Genomic DNA, 11,554 nt, shown 5'->3' on the forward strand with positions numbered 1-11,554 from the left:
AACTTACAAAATATTTCAAATATATATTTAATGAATTATTCTTTAAAATATAGTTTGACATCTTAGTCATCAAACAAACAAAATTAAGGTAAAAAAACTGTCAAAAACATAATTGAATATATGGAAGACAGGTGTCCCCTGGGTGTGAAACGGTGTAATCAATTTTACGGAGTTTATCAATATAAAATAACATTTGAAATTTTAGAAAGTAAGACATATGGAAACGAATGCATAAGAGTAATTACAACAGAATTTATGTTTCAGAAAACTAAAAAAATATACTACCAAAGATGAGGATTAAGTTACAATTAAAGTATTATGAGACATATTTAAAAAAATTACAAAAACACTTTGATTTTGTACTAAAACTACACAGTTTAGTAATTTTTAACTCAGTATTGCATGAGCGACTGTCAAAAATGGACTTCAGCAAACAGAAAATATTACATATTTACAGTTTCTTATCGATAAAGGCAAAAACGCAAGCCGGCAGCCGAAATTGTTAATACTGTTTATGAAGTGATGTAAATCTTGTGAACCCGTTTTTTTTTGTCATTGGTAATCTGAAGAATGAATATTCTTTTCCCAGGCGGTTGTCATTATTATTTTATTTCTAAATAGTGAACTCCCTTTCTTACTAGCTTCAATAATATTTAAATGATTGAACATTCGTGTATGCTCATAAAAAATCTTAAGGATATGTTAGGGTGTTATAATTTGAAGTTCTTCTTGGAAACAGAGTAGAATTGACGATCCACATCGGACATTCTAGCAAATTGTCATCTCTTGTCACAGCGGATTTTATGTGCTCCCCATCAATAGATTCATTTAATTGATTCAAAAATGTTGATTTTTTTAACATGCCCAAAATATATACCATATTTGTCTTTATTTTAAAGTCCATGATTAGATAACAACCAATCATAGTTTATCTACTCGGTTTTAGTAATTTGGATGTAAACAAAGGAACAAATTTTGAAAGGCCAGTAGTCGAAGAGCTGGATAAAATAATAGATATCGTTGTATGCAACCGTTATGTTAGCACTGTTTTGATTAACAAGAAGATAAAGAGAAATTAATAATTTTTTGAAGAGTTGCGTGATTATATGTATATTAAGTTGCGTTACATTTTATGCTTAGTCATTTCGTTTTTTGTATATATTAGTCATGTGTAATCATTATAAAGAAGTTACTCGAGAAGTGAATAATTATTCCTACTTGTAAAAACCTAATCACTACAATTAATAAAGTATCATGGTGCAATTCTTAATTACTGATAATTACGTTTTTTGTTACGTTAATGGAACTACAGACAATGAAATATAAAAAAAAATGCTAAGTTTAAAAAATCCCTCCAGGGAAGAAGTCAAGGGCGCAGGTCGTGTTTACGAGGCAGCTACATCATGTCAAAGATAAATCGATTAATTAATTAAAGATGATATTATTGAACGAGTTTCTAACCCGACAAAAATGGATAAGTCTTGTATTTTTCGTGTACAAAGAAGATGGCAAAGGAGTTCGATTAGTAGTTGATTACACACCTCTTAACAAATATGTCAAACGCCCAATACATCCATTTCCAACAAGTGAAGATATAATGCGAGGTGTCAAGCCTGATTCGAAATTTTTCGCAAAAATGGATTTTTTTCATGGCTTTTTCCAAATCCCCTTTGGATAAGGAAAGCAAGAATCTCACTACATTTATATTAACAGATGGACAATATCGATTTACACGCACACCTACGGGATTAAATGCTAGTTTAATAAGAATGGTGTTATCGATCCTACAATTGAAAATGTCTGTGATGCTTGGAAGATAGTTGATGATATCCTTATTCAAGCACAACTAATTTAAGATCATAGCTGATGAAAGATGGTAAATCTTTATGGGTACAAGACCACACAGGATCTTTAGAACAAGTAAACAAAAGCCTTACTTTTTTCAAGGCTAATCGCCCGTTATTTTAATCTGCAGGTTGTGTACTCGATTGTTAACAGATGGTTCACGTTTGAATGGATAGGATTTCCTCTATTATTATGAGATAACTACAACTGCTTAAAACTAACTCAATATGGATAAAGAAGCTTATTTTCAACAGAATCCAGATATTTTACTGTGGAACATGAGTATTTGGGAGTGCAATGGGCAGTTGCTCGTTCAGAGGATTACTTGTACGGCTTATCTAAATTTCTTATTCTTAGTGATCATCGTCCACTGGTTGGTTTGTCAAAAAAAGTCTATGGATATACCAAATAAACGCCTACAATGAAATTTACGGATTACAATTTGGAATTGGAATGGGGTCTATGTAAATCCCAAGAAAGAGAGCAGATACTTTGTCAAGAGCTCCAGTATTTGACACACCTTAAGAGTCAGATGGGTAATTTGATGATAATTCAGTGTTATGTAACTAAATTTGTACAAACATAAGTTCACCACATAGTCCTAAAAGGAATGGTTTAGCAGAGCCAGCGGTCATGTCTATCATCAAGAAAACGGATCACACAAATATAGAATCATATTTATTTGTGTATAGAAATACACCCGGAGCAGATGTACTCAGTCCAGCACAAATTAGGTTCAGTAGATGATAACACGGTTATTTGACAACACTACCTAATACTCATGAAAAAATCGATTCGAAGGATGTTTAAGAGAATCGAAAAAAAAACAATAAGTACCGAGAATGCAAACGGAAATGCACCAGACTTAAAGATTAGAAAAAGTGTATTAGCACAAAATTATATTTTTGGGACACCAAAGCCGTGATCAAAGATATCCAAGATCATAAAAAAATCGTGAATTGATTCGAAATTGGAAGTTCCTAAGGTAAAAAAATCAGCAATATAGACTGAAAAGCCCAAATCCGGAGAAGAAAACATGGAATATAGAATGTTGATTATGATTGACCAGAATAGAAAGAAAACTATTAAATTTAATATAAATTTCTAAATTGTGTATGTTTGTGTTTTTTTTTAAAGATTTAATGTAATTTATAACCTTACCCATAAAAACAAAGGGGGCGTGAATAGTTGGACGGTTATTTATGTATATTAAGTTGCGTTACATTTTATGAATAGTCATTTCCTTTTTCATATATATTAATCATGTGTAGATAATATAATAAAGAAGTAACTCGAGAAGTGAACAATTATTCCTAAGTACAAAAACATAATCACTGCAATTAATAACACATCAATTATAAATAATGAAATTATTTTCGTTCCACCAATAATTAATTAACATTTTAAAAATATCGATTTTATTGTACAATCACAAATACATTTATTTCTCGGTCAAGAAGAACCTTTTAAAAATTAACAATACTTTTTGGCTGCCATAGATACTGGAGTCACATGATTCAAGTCACTCTTTATAAATAGTAGACTTGTCACAAACTTCAACTCTTTAGTAATATCAACAAATCATTTTGGAATCACATCACTAAATGTTGACACGTTAGCCTCAATAGCAGTTTGTTTAATTTATTTCCAGAGGAAATAACTTGAGTACCCACAATCATTACTCGAATGTTTGTTTATTTACGAGACCACATATTTTATAGTGACTTGTATTCACGTGAAAAAAGTACCCATTTCAGGCATAAAAAATTATATAAGAAAATTCAATCATGTAGTTTAAAGTCATCTATATCATTAATGACTAACTATTATATGCCTTCAAATTGATCGATTTATCTATAGGCTAAAACTACTAATGTTTTTTTCCTTTTCTTTTTAATTTTTTTTTTTCACATTGCAAAATAAAAATGACAAAGATTAATGACTCCGTTAGTAAAAATACTTTTTAGGTCATATTTTACACACATAGACGTTATATATCAATATATGTACAGGGTGCACAAGCTATCGATACACCGAAAATGATATTTGTTTAAAGGCACATTTCTCTTCAACAAGTTATCAAATTAGAAAAATAAAACTAAACATGAGAGCTTGATGGATCTAGATATATTAGATTCAATAAAATCTTCTCCAGTCCCCATTACAGTCTTAATACGAGTTCAAAATTGCGAGCAGGCCTTTGCCACTTGGCAAATCTTAGAATTCCTTCTTGATTTGATTAATAAGTTTGTCTATGGTGTTGAAGGGATTCGATTGGTTTATAGTTTGATCCCACCCCCACGAAAAAAAAAACTCAATCGGATTCAGATCATAGAATTTGGAGACCGATTGCCTGGTAAGAGGAATTCGTCAAAATTGTTTTAGAGCCATTTGAGACTTATTTTATTTTCGTAGTGTGTTAAGAATACGAGTCCTGCATCCAAATAGAAGGCCTCCCATTGTCAACAATGCCCCTCCAGGGTTTCACTTTGGTCTTTAGCACGTCCAAGTCAACATCAGTGTTGACCTTGAGTACTTGGGGGAACACATGCTGAGGCCTCACATCCATCTCGTTGAATCCCGGTACGGATTCCAAGAGGGCTCCGTTATTTTTTGAATATTTGGGACAACAAATTTTTCAATTGATTACCATATTTCAATTAATACACGCTCGAACAAGTTATGTTACAAAAAAATGAGCTGTCTAAGTACATAAAAGCGCGGTAATGTGGTGGAATAGATAGCTTGCGCACCTTGTCTAATATTTATGTGTAGCTCAGTTAAATGAACCATTTGTATGAGTGTGTAACGATTAATATAAACGTATATTTATATATATGCATTAAAAAATGTTTTTCTTTGTTTTATTAACTCATAAAATTTGAATGAGCCATGTTGTCTAATGTCCAGGTTAAATTAATGATTCTTTGTTTGCAAGTTTGTTTTAATATGTTGTTGCCCTGTAGTATAACATTTGAACGTGATTTGATTTATAATGAAGAATTCTTGTCCAATCATTTTTGCTAATATAAACATATATATCATGATAAGTAATGAAATTTTTTTCCTCTTCATAAAATGTTAGATTTATGATGAATTGTCATAATAATATGAATGACTTTTACACCAATATTAAAAAAGTTGTTACTCATTCATGAAGTGTATTAGTTTCATTTTTTTAAATCCTTACTTATAAAATTATGTCGATAATCATAAGAAAACATTGATACATAGAGTGGTTAAAAATATGATTTAAAATAAAATTAATTATTTTTTGAAGTTGCTACCCTAACAGTTTTTTTATTTCCAAATCTGTTATCTAAATTATTTAATTTCTTCGGATCGAAATTGCTAGAAGAAAGATAATTGGCCTGATTATAAAAGAAAAAAAGTGAATTTAATTATTTGTTCGGGATTTATAAGTTAGTTGTATCGGTCCTTATTTATTCAGTCTAGTTCAGTCTTAGTACGGGTCCTTAATTGTCGTTCTTTTTAATTTTCCCAAAAAAGATCGATAATTTATTAACCCAAATAGATATAAGTATGAATTATAATTGGTGGGGGAAATTTTAATTTTGTATTTTTGGCTTTATTTTAATGCTCTATAAGAAATGTTAGAAGCCCTCACTTTAAATCAAGTATGTTCTGTTCTGTTCAATAACTTGATGCTAATGAGGATCCAACTTCATAATTCCCTTCTTGTTGAAGTCCTTGTCTCTATTGGCAAAAAACTTGGACATCCAAATTTCATAAGCCTCAATTAAGGCCAAATGTTTACCGCCAAGTGCAGTGGCCATGGTCAGGAACAGGTGGTATTCACTTGGTTCCAGGACTGCTCTGTAGAGTAGATGCATTAGAACTTCCTAACCGACCTCCCTTTTGGGGCGTCATCAAATATATATGCAGCCTGGTGTTGTTTTGATAATGTCTCGTTGTCTCTTATTCACCAATACAGACCCCTTCTGTTGGATTGTCTACTCAAACAGTCGAGTTTTTCACAGAACATTTACTGTCAGAATTGGCCAGTGGTAAAAAATCGCTTGAACCACTGTAGTGCAATAGAAACACAAAGAGTATCTGTCCAGTATTCATCACAATATTTTTTCTTGGTCGCTTTGAACGCTTTTTTCCTATTCAGTAGTAAATATTTTGTATTTCTTTCTATGACACTACCATTCTCGACGTAACATCATATCATTCACGACTGAATCGACCAAGCGTAATACTGTCCAAAAAGTGTTTTTAGTATACACTCCCAACTTTAAAACACTTTATCGTGGGATCCGATATGACTAATAATGAATAAGATATACTTACTTAAATAAAAGAGTCTTGGAATACGAAATTACTTTCTCTCCAACCTATAAAGAATATTGCACATGTCTTGCAAAAAATATTCATTTTTTCATTATAATGAAAATATAGAAAGAAGATATTACATTTTGAAATAGTCCTATAACTTGTTATATTATATGCCAGGGCATTTATATAAATGAAAAAAACCCTCATAGGCGTCACATGGAATTGAATTTACCTTCTTGAAGGACCGTCAAGTAGGACAAGACTAGACTTAACTGCGGTCCTCGGGCCTAAATAAGTTCCAAAATAACACTAGTTACAAGTGTACTCCCTTGTTGTACTCGACCTCTGAGTAATAAGTATTACCTTACTAAATAGAGAACGTGGGATTTTGGTACAAAAAAATATTTGCCATCGTATTGCAACTTTCAGTAAATAAAAAAGGCAAGACTTCCAAACTGCTCTTCAATTAAACATATCTCCAATTGTGAGGGTGACAAGGTTATTTTTGGTTATTTTTTACATAAGGACTGGTTGTATTTTTTGCATCTTTACTGATATGCTCTAACTATCCAGAGCTGTAAATCTAAAGCCTTTTCGATGAGTCAAAAATACAACAATTGACATTTGTAACCCTAACAATAATATATTTGAATATTGTTAGAGAGGAGACCAGATGATCTGCCATGATGTTTGATTATATGAGTTACAAGCTGCTATTTAGGAGGATGAGAAAGAAATGACAAATACGAAGACAGACTATTACTTCAATCCTCAAAGTATAAACAGAGTTAAATAAGGACTTACAATTACAATTCTCCTACGATCTTCAGGTTTACTCTATATCTTTCATAAATACAGTTTGCGAGGAACAATTAGGGACTTTTTAATAATAAAAAAAATAAGGTAAACTTTTGTAATAATGAACACGAGCAAAACATTGAGGCTCTATCACAGACTTTTTTATTGATATATCTGTATATTTTTCCTTTGGTCGCTACAACAGCTGGGTCTAAAAGTTGTAAAAGCATTTCTTTATACAACCCTCGGATTTGGAAACCCGTTGTAGTTCGAAGAAGGTCTTAATTTCATCCTAATTTCGGTTATGTCGAGTTTACAACTAAATTGCCTAGTCGAGGGGGGAATATTCTGGGAAGGTAGTCAAACCGACGTTTATGATCTAACCAAGTCAACAACTTCTGGTCTCCCTTGACCCAAATAGTCTTAGCTGCTGTTGAAAGCAGTTGCTGATGTCGTTATAAATAACAGTCTCTTAATAAATCATTCAAATACGTCTTCACTGTCTTCTATGACAACTACGGGACCTCTCTAGACTCTGACTTAACCCTAACGTGTTTTTAATATTTTTAAGTTTGTCTTAAGTAGATTTATAATACAGCTCTTCATATTAGTAGAGGTAGGATTCAGTTAAAGTATGTTTGTATTTGTCTGGTTGCAAAGATTAGGAGTTCAGTGGATAAGTTTTTGAGATTGCCCCTCTTTATGAGGGGAAAAGGAAGTTGAAATATTTACAGGGACTCGGCAATTTACGTGTATAAATTTTTCTTGGCCTCATTGGACTAAATTAAGTATCCTTATTTTTGTTTAGTCTCTCTTCAATTAAGGAATAAGAGCTTTATTTAGCGTATTGAAAAGCTCTACCACGTTACAGTGTCTATGTGTTAAAGGCTTGTGTTGATAAATCTCCTATGCGATTGCATTATTTTAAGATCAATTTTAATATTAGCAAAGTATAGCTAGCGCAAAAATGTTGCCCCAGTTAAATATGTCCAAGATCCCCCTGGACATAAACCGTCTCATGGATCGAACGTCAGACCTCTTAATCTAATTAATCCATTCAATCTTTATATTCGTAGGAAATTAATTTTTAAGAAACAAGTTACACTCATTTATGGTTACGACAATTTTTCACAATGAACGTTATGTCCATTATCAGAGATATTTAATATATGTGGTTTTATCAATGTTAGTATATGCTGTAATAATATACTTTGCATACATGTATTATAAAATTATATAACCTCGATTACTTTATTGGACTCACAACTTCTTTTTATTCTCGTAGGAATATGTTTGTAACACAATGGTTTTCTTAAAACATCCGGAATTACTTTGTATTTTATGTTGATTATTCTATTGTTGCCTCTTGTTATACAAGAATATAATCTTTGCATCTCTCAACCTTTTCTACAGATAATCAGGGGCACCCGCAGGATTATATATACAGTATTTCCAAAAATTGATGGTGGTATAAACTATATCTTTTTTATAGTATAAAAAAAATTGGTAACAATAAAATGAGATTTTGCTGATACAATCATTAGGGAATATTAAATTTTCTTAAGGACCATTGAGAATAGCTGTAAGAAAAGGAAGGATGGACTAACCCTTGCAAATCAGAAGGGTCGAGGAACGAAAGAAAAAATTAGGGAAGTTCCCAAACTGGTGATTTCAAAATCTTTCACCAAAAAAAGCCGATCCACAAGGAAACTTGCAGCAAAATTGACTTCAAAGGGCTATCCAATATCCAAGTAATCTGTACTCAACTACTTGAGGCACATTTTGAATGTTTTGCCATACAAACCTCGTCTGCAACCCAAACTTTCAGAAAACCAAAGTAAGGCCCGGCCTCAATTCTGTAGTGAGCGGATACACTGGACTGCAGATTACAAGAAATGTATCTTTTTTAGTGATGAAGTTCCACTTGAGCTATTTCATGCCCCAAATCCCCAAACATATCTCTTTTGGGAAAGAGATCAGGGAGATGTGGAACCCACTCCCACTGTGAAATTTCCTCTCAAAAATTCAAGTTTGGGCCGTTATTAGCCACCACGGAGTGTCAATTCTTCACCAGATTCCACAAAACTAAACTGTGACGGACGAGTACTGCGTAACGGAGATCCTGAGCAAGTCACTGATGTCAGCTTTGTCTCGTACAGAAGAAACTAGACCTCTTTTGAAGAGGAAAATGTTGTCTTCCACATCACAAACCAAAAGACACATTGACTCTAAGGCACACAAGTGGAGTTCAGACAACTGGGATTCTTTCTGGGGCAAAGGCACATGGCCTACCAACAGTCCTGATTTGTCTCCCATTGAAAATATGTAAGCCTTGGTCCAGAGAGAACTCAATGAAAATGCACCAGCAATTTTATTGATTACAATTAATTTTGATGAGGATTTGTGTGTCATACATAAAATAACCAGCTATATGAAATTCGAAATAATTATAAGAAAAACCATTTTAGATTTAAAACACAGCAGAATTGGTTTTGTGTTTGACATTTAACATTTCGGGAAAATACAAATAAGTGATTTATGGATATTTGCAGAAATTAAAGATAATTAAATATTATTTTGTGTAAAGAAAATCACAGTTTAATAACATGGGGTAAATTACTACTATGAATAAAAAAAAATTATTTATTAGTACATCCATAACATTTTTTAGACATTTTCACTTCTCTTTTAGAAGGAAAAGTTGAGGGTAGGGGTGTACTGATGCATCAAAATCGGCATCTGCAAGAATCAGTCTTGTTGAAAGAAACCAAATCGTTTCTTGGAATCGCCTCAATAAGGCTGATTCCACCGATACCTATGTACAATAATTTATATGGATTATATGACTAATTTAAGCTAGTTTTTGGAAACAGAATTACTTGAAAATAACATATAGAAATAACCACATTTTTGGAGTCTCCCACATTTGAAATTTATCATGGGTCGTTCAAAAAGTAAAAGTTTGGTTCAGCATTTTACTGTGAAACCATTAAATTTCATCTTCAAAAAATATATTTGTTATTTTTGTTAATTTTTTTCCATTCCAAGAGCAAACATATAAATCTCATTTAGGAACTGGAGACAGTTCATGACCATTGGATCTCACGTGGGTCGACGCATTAAAATAATAGATTCGTGTTGGTAGAAAGAAAAGAAGAGGATAAGATGAGATGAAGTAAACTTTTTTTTGTAGAGTCACAAATATTTTTTTAGCATTGAGGCAGTTAAATTAGATCAGATTCAATCTTTGAAAAGTGTCTGCTGTATATTGAGATAGTATACTCCAAAGCTTCTCTTATAAGAACTAGGTTATATAGTTGATAGTAATGTAAATCGTTTTATTTTTTAGGTGAACTGTTTATTTTTTTTTTAAATTAGTAATCCCAAGAATGAATTTTCTTTTCTTAAGCTGTTATTATTTAATTCCTAGTTGAGTAGTAAATCAACTGTTTATTTTTTTTTAAATTAGTAATCCCTTTTCTCCCTGAGTAGTCAAAAACTTATATTTAATACTTGATTAAAACATCTTTGTGTGCTTATATCAAAAAGAGAGTAATCATATAGATTTATGGGAAGTTGGTAATTCCTTCTTGGACTCAGAGTACCATTGAGAATGGACATCAGAGTAATTCTTGCCAATGTTCATATTTATTATTTCTTGAACCTCCTGTTTATCACAAGTTGCACTTCCCCTAACCATTTTTCAAAGGGTCAAGATTACTATGTTGATTTTTGTTTTGTTTTTAAATGCCCAAAATACACACCATTATCATCACTAGTTATTGACACGAAATGTTATATCACATCTAAATGTTTAAAATTTCATGTTATTCATGTTTTGGTTCAAAATATTAGTAACAAGTATTTATTATCGTTATAAACTAACTGCGATTGTGAATCTTATTTTATTTATTTATTAAGACAATATATGTATATTTTGTCATATTTTGAGAATGAATATAAATAAAATAAATAATATATGCCAAGAAATTAATAAAGATGGTAAGTCAGTATTTAATTTAAGTTTGAGAAAGGTGTAGATATACAGTAAGAGATAACACATGATGAATATATCAAATTTGAAGAGGAAAATAAACGACAAGTAATAGTATACCAAAATATTAAAAAACAAAGATGCAGAAATACAACTCACCCTAAGAATTCATGATCCTAATTTTTACAATTGCTGCGTATGTAAGTATATATAATAATGTTTAAATATATTCAGTGATCGTTTCTAATTATAATATATTTATAATAGAGTCTATTCATGTATGCTAAATTATAAAAAAAAGCTTTTTGTTTTCTTTTGAATATAAATTTATACGGTAAAAGATTCATAAATTGACTTGGAAAGGAAGGAATTTTTTAACTATAATTGATATTTTGATGGTGGGGAACAGATGCAAATTATATCACGTCTATTTTGGGATTTTAACGAATTTAATACCTGAATTATATAAGTAAATTAAAAATCGTCATTTAGGCATATTTACAATAATAAAAAATTTATACTCGAAATATAATTGTAACAGGAATGAATGCACTAAACACGATTCTGTAATTAGTTTTTTTGTATCCTTAGCTTAAAAACAATGAAAAATGGGCT

At 31.4% G+C, this 11,554-nt stretch overlaps 1 long non-coding RNA gene across 1 annotated transcript; it reads left to right on the top strand.

The window, feature by feature from the left end:
• Nucleotides 1–1,138: 1,138 nt before the first annotated feature.
• LOC139907040 (uncharacterized) lies at nucleotides 1,139–3,144 on the top strand. Its single transcript, XR_011783352.1, has 2 exons — nucleotides 1,139–1,920; nucleotides 1,976–3,144. It is a non-coding gene; the product is annotated as an uncharacterized lncRNA (long non-coding RNA).
• The last annotated feature ends 8,410 nt before the right edge of the window (nucleotides 3,145–11,554 follow it).

Source organism: Lepeophtheirus salmonis, chromosome 13 (genome assembly GCF_016086655.4).
Source record: "Lepeophtheirus salmonis chromosome 13, UVic_Lsal_1.4, whole genome shotgun sequence".
Taxonomy (NCBI): Eukaryota; Metazoa; Arthropoda; class Copepoda; order Siphonostomatoida; family Caligidae; genus Lepeophtheirus; species Lepeophtheirus salmonis.